At 41.7% G+C, this 20,143-nt stretch overlaps 1 long non-coding RNA gene across 1 annotated transcript in view; it reads right to left on the bottom strand.

Annotated features, from left to right (window-relative positions):
- LOC144223129 (uncharacterized) overlaps nucleotides 1-20,143 on the bottom strand; it is a 22,612-nt gene extending 2,469 nt beyond the window's left edge. Inside the window, exon 1 of the long non-coding RNA XR_013332575.1 lies at nucleotides 20,118-20,143. This is a non-coding gene — a long non-coding RNA (uncharacterized LOC144223129). The remainder of the gene's footprint in view (nucleotides 1-20,117) is intronic.

Genomic DNA, 20,143 nt, shown 5'->3' with positions numbered 1-20,143 from the left:
TTCTGACCAACTACACCCCACAGTCAGCTGACTAAAAGATGTAATCAGAGAGCCCTCACACCCTCAATTCACTCAGACTAATTCAGAATTCATGTACGGAAAAGCCACTACATGCCAAGTGCTATTTTCAGTGCTCTGAACATACAGAATAAGATCTAGTGCCTGTGTTTAAAGAGCTCACGGCCTTTTGAGAAGATGACAGTGTCAACGTGATCTGACAGAGGCTATGGTACAAGGCACAGCGAGGGGAGGAACAAGGGAGTAGCACACAGCCTGGTAAAGTCAGACAGGGACTCAGAATAAGTTCACTTCTGAATCTTGGTGGCTCACCAGCTCCAAAAGGGAGGAGTTTGTCTAGGCAGAGAGCAGAGAGTGCAAGGCCAGACCAGTGAAACCACGTGACTCGTTGAGGGAGCAGATGGTGAGGGAAGATGCTGACATGTAGAGAGTATTGAGGTGGGCTACGTTGTGATGACAATCACAGCTATGAGGACAATCCCTATGTCTGTAGCTCAACAAAACCAAAGTTTATTTCTCACTCGCACCATGTTCAGTACAGGAGTTCTTGGCCTGGTAAGTCGCAGGGTGGCTTTCCTCCAAATGGTGACTCGGGACCCAGGTTTGATTTATTTTGTGGCTTCAAGGGACACCTGATCAACAGACTGGAAGAAGAGAGAAAGTATGGTCTTCATCCCCTCTGTGCTGAAGTGACACATATGATTCCCACGGACATTTCACTGGCCCAAACCTGGGACGTGGTCTCATCTAGATGCACTGAGCACTGTGTTTCCTGGCCAGGAGTCATTTCCCAGAATGACTACATTCTGGGGAAAAGCACTGATCTGGGTTGGTCAAGAGCCATCTCTGCCACAGTAAGTTTGGAGACAGCGGGACAGAAGGCTGGAGTGAAGGCGGGCTTTATACGCCACCTGCTAGAGCTGTGAATTCATCTTCTAGATAATAAGGCTCTGTGCTGGGAACCTTGTCATCAGGCACCCCCGTGTGGCTGGGGCAGAGGTGGTTACTGCCTCCAACACAATCTCCAACTAGGGTTCCCCAGACGACCTGGGTTTGACCCAAGGCTTAGGCCTCAACACACCTAAGCAGCCATTCCATTTTCCTCCAAATTCAAATCTAAAATCTTGCCATGCTTTCGCTGGCTGTGTAGAAGGAGTCAGAATTTGGAAGAAAGTGAAATGTAGGTTCTGGCTTTTAAACATGTATTAAGCTTTCTGCCCAAATATATGTGGTAAAATCAATGCCTCTGATTCTGTTAATGAGGTTAGCAAGTCTTTTTCCCATGTATATTAGGCTAATCCACATCCATTTGCCATTTGTGTAGATTAAATGATCAAATATTGGTACTTTTATAAGATTCAATCTAATACTTACAATGATTGTATTGGTCACCAACCTGCCTATTTATAAAATGCTACATTTCAATTTGGCTGCTGTTAAATAGCTATGGATTTTTATAGCCCAAGCAGATTGAAAATATGAATCTGCCATATATATACCTGAATTGAATTTAACTTTTTAATTTTCCTCTGTCATTTCTTCTTGGTATCAACTAACCTAATCTTGTCCACTGAAATCAACTCTGTTCAACTTCCTGTTTAACCCTCAGCCTTCTTTCTTTCTGAATGTCATCTACCTTCTGGAAGCTATGTAACATTTTGGCATGTGTTGTCTGGTCCTTGATAGTCTTCTGTCCATGTTACCTCTGCTGAAATGATCCTTTTCTCCTTTGCTCTTTGCTGTTATGTATTAATATCTCGGCTTATGCCTTTCACGTCCACTGCTACGGGTTGAACTGTGGGCCCTGAAAAGTATGTTGAAGCCCCAACACCCAGTACCTGTGAATGTGACCTTATTTGGAAATAGAGTCTGCAGATGTAATTAGTAAAGATGAAGTCCTTAGGGTGGGCCCTAAGCCAATACACCCAGTGTCCTTATAAGAGGAAAATTCAAGGGTGCCTGGGCGGCTCGGTGGACTAAGCATCTGACTTATGATTTCAGTTCAGGTCGTGCTCTCACAGTTTATGGGATCGAGCCCCTCTGCACTGACAGTGCAGAGCCTGCTTGGGATTCTCTCTCTCTCTCTCTCTCTCTCTGTCCCTTCCCCGCTTACACACACACACTCTTAATCTCTCAAAATGAATAAATGAATGAATGAGGAAAATTCAGACACAGACACACAGGGAGAAGGACCACGAGGCAGAGAATGTAGTGCTGTGGCTGTAAGCCAAGGGCAGTAAGAATTGATCTCCATCAACAGATGTCTTCTCCTTTTTAAGTTCTGGAAGGAGTGTGGCCCCAGCTGACACCCTGATTTGGGTCTTCTAACCTCCAGAACTGTGAAACAATAAATTTCTATTATTTAAAGCCACCCAGGTACATTGCTGTAGTACTTTGGTACTTTGTGGTACTTTGTTACTATAATCATGGGAAACTAATAAAGTCTCCTATGAAGAGCTTCCATATTTTATTTTATTCACTGAAGTATGCCATTCTGAAAGTCAAAATTTACACTTAATATTTATTTAGATTTCTTTTTTTTAACTTAGTGATGCTGAACATATTGTCTCATGTTTCTTGGCCATTTGAACCTCTTATGAACTGCATGTCCACCTCATTTGCCATATGGAGGGGGTCTGTTTACTCCATATTGATCTATAAAAGTACTGTGTATATTAAAGATATTTACAAGTTATATTTGAAAATCAGATGTCACAGATAAATGAATAGTTATCTAAGTTGTAGAAAACTACATCAGCCGGGATACCTTAATGGAAGTTGGTGTGATAATTGCAAAGAGGAGGGTGGGAACTGGGTTCTCACAGGCAGAGAGATAAAAAATCATGGGGAGAAACTGGATGAGTAAGTTAAGTTCAGGTTATAGAGTCACTGACTGCTAGGTTTTGGAAGGCTTTTTGGGATAAGAAAGCTGCATAGCCCAAAGCCATGCAGAGAGCTTTGGAAAGCCCCGGAAGGCACAGAAACAGGCTTGTCTCAGTGATCTGTGGGGTCCTAACTCACTCAGCCTGAAAAGAGCTGCTTACCCAAATGCTTCAAACGGCAACGAATGCTAATTGGAAAGTCCTGCCAAAAATCTGCAAAAGCAATAATATCTGCTTCTAACATATCAACGTTGGTGGCCTCCAATCAGCTTTATTCTCTTTCCCATAAAAACACCCAAGAGATAAACGAGAATTTAATTAATTCCACTCATGGCCTTTCTCACTAATCAGAAATGCACACATCTCCTACTTCCCTAAATCTGGAAGGATCTTTATCATGTTTTATCAATTTCCCAATAACTTCAGGCATAAGTATGTAGCCAAAGATTCCACCCTAGGATGGATACATTTGAGGAGGAGCACCACAGTGATTAACTTTATGTGTCAACTTGTTTAGGCAAAATGGTGTCTAGTTTTTGATCAAACACCAGTCTAGCTGTTGCTGGGAAGGTATTTTTTGACACAATTAACATTTTATTCCTCCAGCTTTATTGGGATATAATTGACACACAACATTGCGTAAGTTTAGATGTAAAATGGTGAGGATTTGATATACATATATACTGTGAAAAGATTACCACAATAAGGCTAGTTAACACCTTCATCACCTCACAGAGTTACCCCTTGTGTGCATGTGTGTGATGAGAACTTTTAAGATTTACTCTCTTAGCGACTTTCAAGAATACAATATGGTCTTGTTAACCATAGTTACCACGCTGTATATTACACCCCCAGAACTTACTCATCATATAATAGGAAGTTTGTACCCTTTGACCACTTTACATGTAATAAACATTTAAATCAGTAAACTTTGAGTAAAGCAGATTGTCCTCCATAATGTGGGTACCTCATTCAATCAGTTGGTGGCCTTAAGAAGACTGAGGCCCCCAGAGAAAGGAATTCTGCCTTTAGCCTCAAGATGGGATCAACTCTTCCCTGGATGTCTACTTTGCTGGCCTGCCCTGAAAATTTGAGACTTGCCAGCCCCCACAATCACTTGCGCCGCTTCCTTAAAGTAAATCTTTCTCTCTCTAAATATGTATATTTAAGTATAAATAAATTAAAATTTTATATTTAGTATAAATGTATATTTATATTCTTATTTCTCTGGAGAAATCGTAATATAAGGATTATATCCATCCTTTGAAAAACCCGTGTATGGTCATAAAGAGGCCTTGTAGGGTCTGGACTAGGGAAATGACATGGTAGAGGCTGAATTTAAGAAAACAAAGCTTGGAGCGCCTGAGTGGCTCAGACAGTTAAGCGTCTGACTTCGGCTCAGGTCATGATCTTATGGTTCTGAGCTCAAGCCCCGCATCATGCTCTCTGCGTCAACACAGAGTCCACTTGGGATCCCCTGGCCCCTCCCCCACTCACACTCTTTCTCTCTCAAAAAATAAACATTAAAAAAGAAAGAAAGAAAGAAAATAAAGCCTGTAGAAATGAGCCTGGTGGGATTCATTGGAAGCAGAAGAAGGGGAACCAGCCGATTTCATTTGCAGAAATGAATGTTTGAGACGTGGATTAGTGTGATTTGGATTAGTGCAGTACACATGGGAATTCAGAAAAAGGAGAACAGGCCGGAGCAGGGAGGCCGGCATGATGGACAGCAGACGACCTGTGAGACCTATTGTGTGCCACCGTGAGCAACCGCTAGTGAAAACAAGCATAGAGGACTTGTTCCTCTCATCCCAAATTCAGGGTTTTTAGCAGAAAAGTGGCATGACTAAATGCCAGAGTGTGTTTCTTATTTAAGAAAAAAAAATCTGTGCCCTATTGTGTTTTTGTTTTTGTTTATTTCAGTATAGTTAACATGCAGTGTTCCTTTACTTTCAGGTGTACAGTATGGCAATTCAACAGCTCCATAGCTGAGCTCAGTGCTGGTCACAGGAAGTGTTCCCTTACTCCCCTTCACCTACTTCTTCCATTCATGCCCCTCCCACCTCTATTCTGGTAACCATGTGTTTTTTCTCTGTAGTTCAGAGTCTGTTTGTGTGTTTGCCTCTTTTTTTGTTTCTTAAATTCCACATGTGAGTGAAATCATATGGTATTTGTCTTTCTCTGCCTCACTTATAACTCTAGATCCATCCATGTTGTTGCAAATGGCAAGATTTCATTCTTTTTTATGGCTTAATAATATTCCATTGTGGGGTGTGGGGGGGGCGGGGGGGTGTGTTCTACTTTTTTATCTAGACTTCTATCAGTGGACACTTAGGTTGCTCCCATAATTTGGCTACTGTAAATGATGCTGCAATAAACTTAGGGGTGTATATATTTTTTCAAATTAGTGTTTTCATAAATCTTTGGGTAAATACTCAGTAGTGAGATTACTGAATCATATGGTGATTCTATGTAATTTTTTGAGGAACCTCCATACTGTTTTCCACAGTGGCTATACAGTTTCCATTCCCACTAATAGTGCATGGGGGTTCCTTTTTCTCCATGTCCTTGCCAACACTTGTTATTTCTTGTGTTTTTTTTTTATCTTAGCTGTTGTGACAGGTGTGAAATGATATCTCACTGTGGTTTTTTAATTTTTTAATGTTTATTTTTGAGAGACAGAGTGTGAGTGGGGGAGGGGCAGAGAGAGAGGGAGACACAGAATCTGAAGCAGGCTCCAGGCTCTAAGCTGTCAGGACAGAACCTGACTTGGGGTTCGAACTCATGAACCACAAGATCATGACCTGAGCCAAAGTCGGGCGCTCAACTGCCTGAGCCATCCAGGCACCCTTCTCATTGTGTTTTTGATTTGCACTTCCCTGATGATGAATGATGTTGAGCATCATTTCATGGGTCTCTTGGCCATTTGTACGTTTTCTTTGGAGAAATGTCTGTTCATGTTTTCTGCCTATCTTAACTGCATTATTTGTTTTTTGAGTTGTATAAATTCTTCATATACTTTGAATAATAATCCTTATTGGATATATCATTTGCAAATATATTTTCACATTCATTTGATCGCCTTTTAGTCTTGTTGATTATTTCCTTTGTTGTGCAGAAGATTTTTATTTTGATGAAGTCCCAATAGTTTATTTTTGCTTTTGTTTCTCTTGCCTCAGGAGACATATCTAGAAAACTGTTGCTATGTATGCTCTGTTGTTTTAACATCTTATTTTGAACTAGTTTTAGCCTCAGGGAAGAAAAGTTGGAAAAATAGCACATAGAACTCCTTACGCAGATTCAAATGCTAACATCTTAGGTGATCATAGTCCAATTATCAAAACTGGGAGAATAACATTGATATAATCCTTGTTAGAGACATCCAATCTGTAAGTATCTCAGTCTTTCCTTGCTGTATTAAATTCCTGGGGCTGCCATTAAAAAGTACCATAAACCAGGTAGCTTAAAACAACAGAAATTTATTGTCTCACAGCTCTGGGGACTAGAAGTCTGAAATCATGACATTGGCAGGGCCATGTTCCTTCTGAAATCTGTAAGGTGGGATCCTTCCTTGTCTCTCCCTAATTTCTGGTGACTTGCTGGTAATCTGGGGGATCCTTGCCTTGCAGCTATATTTCTCCAGTGTCTGCCTCTGTCTTCCTATGACTGTCTTCTTAGCGGACACTGCACAGGAGTAATCTCATCTTTTTAAAAATTTATACTTTTTATTGTGGTAAAAAGCACATAACATAATTTTTACCATCTTAACCATTTTTTTGCCTGCAGTTCAATGGTTTGAGTGTGTTTATGTTGGTCTGAAAGAGATCTCCAGAACTTCTTCATCTTGCAATCTGAAACTCTATACCAGTTAAACAATAGCTTCCCAATCTCCCTCAACACAGCAACCCCCTGACACCACCAGACTACTTTCTGTGTCTATAAATTTGACTATTTTAGATCCTCATATAAGTGGAATCATATGGTATTTATCTTTTCCTGACAAGTCTGACCTCATCTTAACTAATTACATCTGCAATAACACTGTTTCCAAATAAAGTCACATCCTAAAGTACTAGAGGCTGAGACTTAAAGATATCTTTTGGAGGGAAGCATGATTCAACCCATAACATTTGCTTTTCATGTCCTTGACATTTTTGAAGGGTACTAGCTAGTTATTTTGTAGTATGACTCTCAATTTGGATTCACCTGACATATTCTCATGATTGAAGTGAGAGTATACATTTTTGGTAAGAATACCAAAGAAGCGATATCATGCCCTTCTGAGTGCATTACATCTAAGGGTTTATGTTGTCAAACCGTCATGTACTATGCCCCATTTTTGATAAACAGAAAGTCTCATGCAATGTGATGCTGAGGGTGGGAGAGGTAATCTCATGCCTGCTTGAAAGAGGAATCAGAGAGAAAGAACCTCAGAATCTAGAATAACACACTTGATGTTGTTACAGCTGTATAGGCTGGTGATAATAAAGAATACGATGCAGCCAGAACAGAGAGAAGAGAATGGTGTCAATACTTTCTGGCCCAAATCCATGAGGAGCACATTTATGTAGTTGAACCACTTGGGTTTATTACGTTTTCTAGCAAGAGAGAGCACACACCATGGGAAAACACAGAACGTCTCACTTAGAGTGTTGAAAAGAACCTACTGTAGGTTTTGGGCTTCAACTGGATGATTTGAGGAAGGGTCTGAGGAGGTGAGATTTCATCTAGATTGGATGCTGTCAGAAAATGGATGCAATTCTATGGTGTCTCAGCGGTCTGTCCATCTTTAGGGAGGGCAGACTAGAGAAGAGAAAGAACTGTAATTTGGTAATAAAGAAGAAGCAGTTATTCCTTTCAGTGAGATGGGAGATTTGGTGTTTTGTGGGTTTCATGGTGACTTTGTTTTTTGTTACTTTGTCATGGTCTCAGAGCAACCTTGATGATATTGATGTTCTATGATATGGTAACGTCCGATGGAACGAAGCTGCTCAGATGTGAGCAGCAAGCTTGAGCTTGTGAAGACATTGAGGCTGGTTCCTCGATGCATGAGCTATTTCTTCACTTCCTCCCCCTTTTCCTCAATGTCTATAGAGGTATTTAGAAAATCAGCAGGTAGCAATTCTGGCTTTATTGTGGGAATGGGTGAATGAGAGAAGTCCATGACATCTCAGGCACTGACCCCGGAATCATGGCCAGCAGACTGAGTGGACAAGCCAGCCACTGAGCCCGGGAATATGGGCGGACGGGCAAATTTGTAGGCAGGGATGTTGAGCTCAACTTCTGCCATGCTGAACTTAAGGTAATCAAGCTTTTATCATACTTTGGAAGCTGGCAGAAAGCAAAATCCACCAATATTAAAATAGCTTCTGCAACATTTGGATGGCACCTGTCAAACAAGACCTTTAGAGTATTTATGCCTTAAACTACATTTTATCCACAGAGGCAGTACTTCCTAGGGATTTTATTTCTCATCCAAACCCTCCTTTGTACAGCCATCCTTCTCTCTATTTCACAGTTTGTAGAACACACCCCTCCTTTAGCCCCATTACTTCTTACTGCCTCTCAAAATGGAAATAAGCTCCCAATCAATTCCATTTCTCAGTTCCCCATTCGCTGTGGGTTAGAACTGCCCTGGTTCATTTAAAGCCAAGGCAGATGGTCATTCATCTTTGGCAATCAATGCAAAGGCTGCCTGTCTGTTCTGGAACCACTGTCAGCTAGCAAGCAGAGAGGGGTATGTGCAGCCTGCTTAAATAAATACTAGCACTTCTCTGCAAGCCACCCACCTGCTGCCCCTTCCACTAACGTCACTCCCCAGGAGGCCAGAGGGTGTGAGACTGGTATAAAGCCTGCTGTGCAAATGCAGCGGTGGGCTTAGGGAGAGAGCTCTGAGTCTGGCCTGAGAGTCCCTGGCAGCTGTCTAGATGGCCCTTGCGGAGCTGAACGAACACTACTCGACAGCCTTCCCTAGGAAAGAGTATTTAGAAAATACGTTGGAATATTATTTCAAAGTATCTGCAGAATAGTGTCCAGCACATAGTCAGTGCTCAATAAATATTTGCTAAAGGAGGGGTGCTTGGGTGGCTCAGTTGGTTAAGCGGCCGACTTCAGCTCGGGTCATGATCTCACAGTTCATGGGTTTGAGCCCCGCATCAGGCTCTGTGCTGACAGCTCAGAGCCTGGAGCCTGCTTCGGATTCTGTGTCTCCTTCTTTCTGTGGCCCTCCCCCGCTCACATTCTGTGTCTCTCTCTCTCTCAAAAAAAATAAACAAACATTAAAAAAATATATTTGCTAAAGGAATACATGAAAGGCTTGGCTCCAAGCAGGCAGATGGCTCTTGGGAGAGCCCTTATGAGGTCTTTGGGTTTTACCAGGGTGGTTTTTCTTCTCATACAGACATGTGAGAAATAGCAGCATGATCCTAGCAGATCTACAAGAAATGAATCAGTTTGTTGAGAAACACTAAAAGATCACCAGCTCCTGGGAGTAACCTAGTTCAAATACTAAGTGCCAGGTTCTGCATCCAGAAACTGACTTCAAGAACTTAGGCACTGAGAATGTTTAAAAATAGAAACTGTCTATTGAAAATACTTTCCTGCCTGTGGCCAGGGCCACAAGAACAAAAGGGCCCTCCATTCAAATTACCTAGAACCTATTGAGTGGGTTTGGCTTCAGCATCTTGAAAGGCAGAGACCTTTCCATCCCAGGCTACCCCACAGAGAAGCATTAGAGGATGGGAGCCCCCCGCTGCAGGGAGTCAGGGTCCTGCACAGGGAGTGTGGATCCCCAATGGGGAGTCAGGGTCTTGCACAAGATTTGGGGGTCTTCTCAGAAGTCAAGTCTTTTCTTGCCTGGGGCTCCTCTGTAGAGAGGCAAACACACTGGAAAATCCATGAATGTTCCAGCAACTTTTAGGTTAGGGGTGTTCACCTAACATGGTCCAATTAGAGGGTAAAAAAAGAATGTGATACACTTCCCCCAAAAGATGTGATACGTCTCCTAAAAGATGTGATATGCCACCTTAAAAGAGTACAGTCTGGGAGGTGCTGGTATGAAGGGGTGGAGGGAGCCAGTTCCAAAAAGGTAGAAAGTAAGGCTTGGTGACAATTTGGAGCAGCCGAAGCATTTAATAGTTCTCGATTTTTCACTGGCCTTAACCAATAGTTTCTTTATTACTTAAGTGTTTGATTCAGCATTCATTTTTAAATTCATTTTTATTTATAAGAATGACTTTTTAAAAATTATATATACTTTTTAAAAAGTTTTTAAAATAAACTTTTAATTTTAAAACAATTTTGGATTTACTGATTTAGTTATATTGTTACTTGTGACCAAGAATGCCTCAAATGATACAGCTATAGAAATATTCATCTTCTCTTGGTAAGATAAAAACGTACCAAAAAATCAGTAATGGTTCTAAAATGGGCTTTCTCATGCATATTATTAAACTGAAAGACTCAATCCTATGATTTATTGAGAATAAAGTTGGCAGAGTTTTTTTAAAGATAATTATTTATTATACTTTTATTGAAAGGAGCTTAATAATGTTCAAGAAACTAAAATTATAGTAACACATAGTTGTACCACAATAGAGTGATTTTTATTAGTAGAATGCTATAAACGTATTTAGGTAAAGTTGCAGTCATCGTGTGAAATTATTTGCATGCTATAATTGTGTTATAATGAACAATTTCTCATATTTCCAAATAAATTAATTGCAATTTTTATTTTTTGAAAAATTGACACTGCCTTCATAATGTGCTATACTTCAATAGTCTCAATTTGGTGGACTTGAAGTTAGGGCCACAGCAAACACCTTTATGAAGCACACAGCTTTTTGCTTCTGTTAAATTAAGTGAATGACCTGATATTTTCTAGAAGGGTCTCTTAGATAAAGTGGGCCCCTGAGCATCAAATTGCCTGGGAAGTAGTCTGGGCTTCACCATTACAAGCTATTTGATCTTGCACAGATTATATCAGCTTTCCATGTCTTGTTTTTTTCATTTGTAAAATGGGAATAATCACAGCACCACCTCCAAAAGGGTATTTAAATTTTTTTGTCTTTATTTTATTTTATTGTATTTTTTTAAGTTTTTAATTTATTTCTGAGAGAGAGAGACAGCGTGAGTAGGGGAGGGTCAGAGAGAGAGGGAGACACAGAATCTGAAATAAGCTCCAGGCTCTGAGCTGGTTATCAGCACAGAGCCAGACACAGGGCTTGGACCCATGAACCGTGAGATCATGACCAGCGTGAGTAGGGGAGGGTCAGAGAGCTGAGCCACCCAGGCGCCCCGTCTTTATTTTATTTTATTGTATTTTTTTAAGTTTTTAATTTATTTCTGAGAGAGAGAGACAGCGTGAGTAGGGGAGGGTCAGAGAGAGAGGGAGACACAGAATCTGAAGCAAGCTCCAGGCTCTGAGCTCTCTGCACAGAGCCCGATGCAGGTCTCGAACCCACGGACTATGAGATCATGACCTGAGCAGAAGTCAGATGCTTAACCAACTAAGCCACCCAAGTGCCCCCGAAAAGGTTATTTTAAAGACCCATTGTCACAACACATGTAAAAAGGTTTAAAACAATCCATGGTAATATTAAATTCTCAAGAACTATATTACCTGGAGTAATAAGGAGTCTGAGCATATTAGTGTAAAAAATTCTATCACACTGAAGCCTTACCATTTCTTTTTCTTTTTAATGTTTTATTTATTTTTGAGAGAGAAAGGTAGAGACAGCATGAGCAGGGGAGGGTCAGAGAGAGAAGGAGACACAGAATCTGAAGACAGGCTCCAGGTTCTGAGCTGTCAACACAGAGCCCGACGCGGGACTCGAACCCACAAACCGTGAGATCCTGACCTGAGCTGCAGTAGGACGCTTAACTGACTGAACCAGCCAGATGCCCCTGAAGCCTTACCAGTTCTGCTTATTAGAAATGTTTTTATCATTGTATCTATGACTGCTTTAATTTTTATTCTTTGACTACAAAAGATGAACGTTTCTCCTATATTTATATTACTTATTTAAGTTTATTTATTTTGAGAGGAAGAGAGAGTACCTGAGTGAGCAGGGGAGGGACAGAGAGAGAGAGGGAAAGAGAGAATCCCAAGCAGGCTCCGTGCTGTCAGTGTGGAGCCTCATGTGGGGCTCGAACCCACAAACCATGAGATCATGACCTGAGCCAAAATCGAGAGTTGGAAGTTAAATTGGCTGAGTCACCCAGGCACTTCCATTTTATTTTTAATGTGTATTGTCTATTCTCTTTAATATAAACCATTTTTAAAAATTTGTCTAATAGTTTAAAAGGTCTGACTTTTTAATGCATTTAGGCATTAGCATTACCGTATTAATGTATTGCCACTGTAATAAATTACCACAAATCCAGTGGTTTAAAACAACCCAAATTTATTCTCCTACACTTCTGGAAGCCAGAAGCCTAAAATCAAAGTATTGGCAGGGCTGTGTTCCTTCTGGATGCTTGACCTCAAAGAGTGGTTCTCCTTGCCTTTTTAAGCTTCTGGGGGCCACGTTTATCCTTGGCTCCTGGCCCTTTCTTACAAGGATCTTTGTGTTTATATGGGGTCACTCAAATAATCCAGGATAATCTCTCCATTTCAAGGTCCTTAATTTAATCACATCTGCAAAGTTCCTCACACAGGTTATGGGAATTAGCACATGGATATCTTGGAGGCGCAAACATTACCCAGTCTATAACAACACACATGTACTGGTTTTTCCACACACATGTATTGATCACCTGAAGGCAGGTATGAAAGAAAAATGGAGGGAAAAATTAAGGAAGGGAGAAAAGAAGTAAGGGAAGAAGGGAGGGAGGAAGAAAGGAAAGAAAAGAGAGAAGGAAAGAGAGTCAGCACCGACATTGAACGATTTAAATGCTATGGGGGCATAATAGAAACACTTGCCCTGATTCCTGGGGACCTGGAGAGTTCACAGAGGAGTGAACCCCTGAGGTCCTCCTTAGAAGCTAACTCGGAGACACCAGGCACATGAGTGGGAAAAGCCATTCCTGACGAGGAGACTGAACTGTGCAGGGACAGAGATTTGAGAGAATGTTAAATATTCAGAGAAAGGCAAGCAACTTGGTTTAGTTAGAGGCTAGATAGTGCGTATGGAGTAGCTGAGGATGGCTTAATGCTAAGAAGTTAAAGGGCCCATGAGTAAAGGGGAAGCTAGTGTAAAGGCAAAGGAAGGCAAGGAACACTGATCTGATCAGTGTTTTAAACCCAGTCCCGTGGCCGGGGTAGATTGAATGACAGGAACCTTACAAGCATCTGGTGGAAGAGGGGCAAATTCCATTTATATTTCTTGTTTTGTTTTAATTGATACCTAATAAAATAAATAGAAAAGAAAAGAAATGAACTAAATGATTTTGAAGTTCTTTCCTGGCCTTATTTGATCTTAGCCAAAAGACTGAGAAGTGACTAAAGTTCCTTCCTGACCTAAAGTTCTGTGGTCTCATGATTCCTATTCGATTTGTTCTCCCCATGGAGTGGTAATTCCAATACTTTAGATACTTGGCCTAGAGTAAGAAATTACATTTACTCCCAGGAAATGACTTACAAAAGATGCTTTTAGATAAGTACCTACTAAAAAGTGTTATTAAAAAATTACTCAATTATTTTCCCCAATGTATACTCATAAGCCTTTGGATAAATTTTATTTCCTTAGAGAAGCACATTATAAAAGCAATGCCATGTTGCTTATAACTTAGAAGCAGACTGCAGACTTAGAAGAACAATAAATGTTTGTTGGTTATTTTTTTCTTAATTTTAATAAATTATTGGACTTCAAGTTTGAAGTCTAGAGTCAGGAATTAATTTCTAGGAAGATTTTTCTGAATCCTGTAAATTTCTGGGATTTATAAAATCTGGGGTTTATAAAACTTCTCATCCAATGCTATTTATTCCACTTCCTTAGACCTCAAATTTCCTTTAACCACTTCCACTTTCTGAGTGATCTTGAATGGGCAGCATTGAAATTTTTCTCTCCTGCCTTGAATCTCTTTCCTGTGGCTTCTCAACTGATCCCTACTTCTGCTCCTTCAGAGTGATTCTGAGGAGCGGTAATGAGGTGGATGACATGAAACAGGCTTAGAAAGGACCTAGCCTGTTATAGACATGTAGTGTGTGAAATATTATCTACATGAACTTTGTGTAAACTGACCACATGATCCTATGAAATATCTAAAAGCTTGTCAAGATAATGGTCTTATTAGTCTTTCATAAGTCTCCAGAATCTTTCTTCTGAAATAATAACAACTTACGACCCAACAAAGAGAGAAGTAGGCTGTGGACCCAGAGAAACTCCACGGGTTCTATCTGAGCTTTGTTTGGCCTCAAGCAGTAGTTCCCGAACTTCAGTGTACATCATCCTGGGCCAAGGTCTATATCTGTGTGGAAAGCCCTATGCCTACAACTGCAAGGCCACATTAATAATTTAGGTAGTGTTGGGGCGCCTGGGTGGCTCAGTCAGTTAAGCATCCAGTCAGTTAAGCTCAGGTCATGATCTCACTGTTCACGAGTTTGAGCCCAGCATCAGCCTCTGTGCTGACAGCTCAGAGCCTGGAGCCTGTTTTGGATTCTGTGTCTCCCTCTCTCTCTGCCCCTCCCCTGCTCACACACACACATGCACGCACACACACACACACACACACTCTCTCTCTCTCTCTCAAAATAAATAAACATTTTTAAAATGTTTCTAAAAAGATGAAAAAGAAATTGTTCTTGTCTTCAAAAATATCTCACTCTAATGGGGCTATTTTTATGTAGGTTTGAATACCCTTGATTATGAATAGCTTGTCACTTGGATCAAGGTAATCAAAACTGATTTTAATGAGGTCAAAAAAACCTTTCTAAAAAAGGGGTGCCTGGGTGGCTCAATCAGTTAAGCATTTGACTTTAGTTCAGGTCATAATCTCATGGTTCATGAGTTCAAGCCCTGCATCAGGCTCTGTGCTGACAGCTCAGAGCCTGGATCCTGTTTCAGATTCTGTTTCTCCCTCTTCTCTGCCCCTCCCCTTCTCCTACTCTATCTCTCTCTCAAGAATAAACATTTTAAAAAATTGAAAAAATAAAGTTTCTAAAAAAGAGAAATGAAGTGTTTCAATTAGGGGTCATTTGATTTAAGAACACAAACTCAGCCTAGCAAACTTGAACAGCAAGGGATTTACATAAGGATTCATGTGTTTCTCACAGAACACAATGGAATGGGCACAGCTGGGTCTCACCAGGGACTGGGTCTGGAAAGCCATCAGAAACTGAAGTAACTACCTTTTTATCTATTTCCGGGCTGCAAGATTCCCAATATGAGTCTTCTTTACTCTCTCTGCAGACCAGCTTCTCTGCTCACTTAACTGTGTGGAGGGAAATTTGGACTCGGTCCTCACCCCTAAATCAACTGCCTCAGTCCTTAAGTCCCTTCAAATTTCAGAGAATCCAGTTGGCTTTGTTTGTGTATTGTGGTGCTTTCTCTGGGCAAGTCTCTACCCTCTGTCCAGCGAGCAGTGGCCAGAAGAGCTACAGGGTGTGCGGAATTCCTCCTTTGAGGAGTTTGTTAAGACAGGTTCTTCTGGGAAGGGGTCTTGGGCGGGGCTGCCAAACCCACTGATGTGGCCACAAAAGAGAAGTTATTACATTTGTCACAATAACTATACAAAGCAGCGGCTCCTGCGTGGTTCTATTGGTTAAGTGTCTGACTCTTGATTTTGGCTCAGGTCATGATCTCAGGGTTCATGAGAGAGCCTGATGCACACTCTCTGCTGTCAGCACAGAGCCCACTTTCGATCCTCTACCCCCCTCTTTTCCAGCCCCTTCCCTACTCGGGCTCAGGCTCACTTTTCTCCCCCACCTCAAAAATAAATAAAATTTTTAAAAAAACAATACAGGGCACCTGGGTGGCTCTGTTGGTTGGGCGTCGGACTTTAGCTCAGGTCATGATCTCACGGTTTGGGGGTTTGAGTCCCGTGTCGGGCTCTGTGCTGACAGCTCGGAGCCTGGAGCGTGTCTTTGGATTGTGTCTTCCTCTCTCTCTGACCCTCCCCTGCTCATGCTGTCTCTATCTCTCTCTCTCAAAAATAAATAAAACATTAAAAAAAATTAAAAAAAAAAAACAATACAAAGTAAATTGTCGAAAAAAGAAAAAGAAAGAAAGAAAGAAAGAAAGAAAGAAAGAAAGAAAGAAAGAAAGAAAGAAAGAAAGAAAGAAAGAAAGAAAGAAAGAAAGAAAGAGAGAAAAAGAAAGAAAGGTGCATAGTGATAATAGGAAAAATAAAAGAACCGGTAAAACATGCAAACATGGTAGTGACATTTATCCAATGCAGCAAAAACAATGATTGGACAAGAATTGTTTTCTTTATTGCTAAGGTTAATCATTAGCTAATGAAAAACAATATTGGTTCTGCTTTGCCCAAATAAATGTTTAAGCTTTTTTCTGTTTAAAATTGATTTTAGGTTTTCCTTTAAATGTAATTTTTGGATTTTGTAAAAACATTGACACGATTCCAGTTCCTAACTATATAAAATCACACCTAAAGAATCGGTCTTACTGCCAACCCTGTGGTCTTTGCCCCACTGTTCCCCTCCCCCCCCATACCACCATTTTTACTAGTTGGTGATTTGTCTTGGCAGCCACTCTTTTGTAAAAGAGAAACAAACACACATGTATTTTTAGTTCCCCTTCTTTCATTCACAAAAGGCATCCCTTTTATCATTTGTGAACCTCATTTTTTTCCCCACGGGATACTATTAGCCTGGAAAGCAGTACATTACAGAACATAATTTATGTCCCTTCTTTTCTTTAAAAAAATTTTAAATGTTTTATTTATTTCTGAGAGCGAGCAGGGGAGGGTCAGAGAGAGGGAGATACAGAATCTGAAGCAGGCTCCAGGCTCTGAGCTGGCAGCACAGAGCCTGACGCAGGTCTCGAACCCACGAACCGTGAGATCATGCCCTGAGTTGAAGTCAGACGCTTAACCTACTGAGCCACCCAGGTGCCCCTATGTCCCCTCTTTTCATGTGGCTGCAAAGTGCTTTAGTGTGTGGATGACTATTCAACCAGTTCCCTCTGCTTAGTTGGCAACTTTTGCTATTCTAAGTAACACCTCCATGAATAAACTTGTATACATGTTGTTTCATCTCTGTAGAGATGTGTGTTTAGAATAGATGCCTTAAAAATGATTTCTTGGACAAGGGCAAATGCTTTAGTAATTTTGCTCGGTATTGCTAATCCTCTACAGGGGTTATGACAATTTGCATCCTATGTATGAGAGCACTTGATTCTCCACAGCTTCACCAAAGGGTCGGTGAAACTTCTGGATTTTTGCCAGAGTTTCATGTGGTACTTCCATGGAAGTTCCGATTTTCACCTGTACTTCTCTTGGTGAGAAGAGTTGATCATCTTTCATATAGGCCCTTTACCTCTTTTCTAATGAAATGTTTAATTTTGAGGTGACTGTAGACTCACTTGCAGTTGTAAGAAATGATACAGAAAGATCCCTGTCCCCTTTGCCAAGTCCTGCTCCCCATGGTAACGTCTTGCAGAGTGATAATGCCATGTCACAACCACCATCCTGACACACAGTCAAGTTACAGAACAATTCCTGACCTTTCTTTTTATGTGCCATTTCTAGGAGTTGGGCAAGATGGGTAAATGCATTCCATGCACTTCTCGCTCGCATGGATCACCACGAAACCCTACCAGAAGGCTGAAAGGTGGAGGAGGAAAGAAGGCAAATGCCCCGGGGACATGGGGACTTGACAAGAAAAATCTCAGGGATGAGTTCTGAGAGGTTTTTTTTCTTGCCCCCTCAGCATTCCAGCCTGGGTGCTAGGGATGCGTGCAGCCCAGAAATGCTGATTGCAGATGCCCCCAGAAGAGCCCCCCAAGAAAAGCCTGTTCACTGTAGCGCAAGCGCATAGAAGAGCAAAGGCCAGCATTCCTGGCCAGTCATTCCTTTTCAGTCGTTCCTGTCTATTCTCCAGAAGACACTACAGAAAAACCAGGGCCCTCTTCACCCCTAAGTGGCCAAGCAGCAGTGGCCAAACCCTGTCCCCCCCTCTCCTCACCCCTGCCCTCTCCATGGTAGCGAGGTGATCCTCTCCCTCACAGACCCTGTGGAAACAACTCTTTGGAAACTCCCTCTTCTATATGACCTGTCCAAGACTTTGCCCATTTTTTAAATTAGGTTTCCAGGTAGCTTAAAAAATATTTAGAGGCAAAGGGGTGGCCTCTGTGAGAAGCCCCTGGCAAGCCGTTCCCTTGCTCGGCTGTAGCCTACTTGGGGGAAGGAACTGCCTTATTCGCTCTCATGTCCCCAGCACAGCAGACTGCCTGGCACAGTAAGTGCTTAATAAATGCCCAGAAATATTGGGGTTGGAGAGACGAGGAACACGGCTGCCAGAAGTTGCCACATAGGTTAAGACTGCGTAATTTCCCTATGCAAAATGACGTTTATACAAGGTCCAGGGGTAAGGGAATAAGAGAATAATGAAAGGGTAGTCTGGTTACCATGGTGACCCTGTTCCGCTAGAACAAAAGCACTTACAGGATTTTATAAAGACCGCAGCAGAGCGCATCGCCACCATGATTTTTTATGGATTCCAACAGGGGTGGTGGGAGAGACGAAGGAGGAAAAACAGGATGAAGATAGGGACAAGGGGAGGGACAACTGTGTAAAATAAAGTCCCCGGAAATCAAGTAAATACATTTGAAAAACTGCCTCAGTTAGAAATTGTTCCAGAGAAGGGGCGCCTGGGTGGCTTAGTCGGTTAAGCGTCCGACCTTCGCTTAGGTCATGATCTCGCGGTTCGTGGGTTCGAGCCCCGCGTCGGGCTCTGTGCTGACTGCCAGCTCGGAGCCTGGAGCCTATTTCAGAGTCTGTATCTCCCTCTCTCTCTGACCCTCCCCTGCTCACGCTGTCTCTCTCTCTCTTTCTCCTAGAAGTAAATAAAAAATATTAAAAAAAAAAAAAAAAGAAATTGTTCCAGAGGTAAATTAACACCTTCTCTCTGGTGCTAAGTCAAACAGGTGTCTCCCGGCATCTGCTCTCATTCTTCCATCGACACAGTTGTGTCTTGTGACATTTATTTTGCCTGAAGGGGCATTTTCGCCTTCTGGGGTTTTTTAAACTTTAATAAAAACTGTCTTGGCAGTGAATTCTTCACTATTCTATTTCTCTTATACACTCATCTATATTAATTTCCTAAAGCTTGGTAAATACTTTTAAATTTTAAAAATATGTTGAGTAAAAACTTGGGCCTGACTCCCTATTCAGATACATTTGTAGGTAGGTTGAAACACATTCTGACGATGGCACTCAATAGTCCTTTTTTAAAAAAAAATTTTTTTAATGTTTATTTTTGAGAGAGAGAAAGAGTATAACCAGGGGAGGACCTGAGAGAGAGGGAGACACAGAATCTGAAGCAGGCTCCAGGCTCTGAGCTGTCAGCACAGAGCCTGATGAGGGGCTCAACCCCACAAACTATGAGATCGTGACCTGAGGTTAACTGACTGGATGCTTAACTGAGTCATCCAGGTGCCCCAGCATTTAACAGTCCTAATTAAGGCACTGATCCTGCTGCACACAGCTTTAAGTAGGTACAGCATAGATATTAACAGCACAGTAATTTAGAACGCTATGGTGTCCTGCCCTAACAGATGGTGAATCGTGTTACCCGACAGAAATATTCACTCACTGAGCACTGTGTTAGGTGCTGGGTGTACAAAAACAAGTGATACAGACCGCTGCCCTCAAAGAGCTAACGGTCTTCGAGAGGAAAAGAAAATGCATAAACAATAAATGTAATGGCGGAAGACACGCTTTAACAGGGTGGTGCTGTAGGGTAGGAGTGCAAGGGGGTGAGTGGCACATTTGACGTGGGTTGGCCAGAGACTGCTTCCAGAGGTCTAGAGTCTTATGAGACATGTAGGAGACCCTCTGATGGAGGAGGGTAGAAAAGACCGGCAGGAGTTGTTCACAGGCAGCTGGGGATGAAAAAGGTTGCAAGAGGGATGAGAAGTGAGGTGCTGAGTCTTAGAGAGGCAAGCGGAAGACAGGTCGTTAAGGCCTTGTATGACAAGCAGAAATATTGGGACTGTTTTCTGTAGGCAGTGGGGAACCACTGAAAGGTCCAAAGCAAGGCAGTATTTCAAAAGACACAATTTTTGTGGCAATATTTTAGAATAAAAAACGAAGGCATACCTTTGCAGTAAGACAAGACGGGGCAG

Source organism: Crocuta crocuta, unplaced genomic scaffold, assembly GCF_008692635.1.
Source record: "Crocuta crocuta isolate KB4526 unplaced genomic scaffold, BGI_CrCroc_1.0 scaffold231, whole genome shotgun sequence".
Taxonomy (NCBI): Eukaryota; Metazoa; Chordata; class Mammalia; order Carnivora; family Hyaenidae; genus Crocuta; species Crocuta crocuta.
This window is presented reverse-complemented; position numbering and strand designations above follow the sequence as displayed.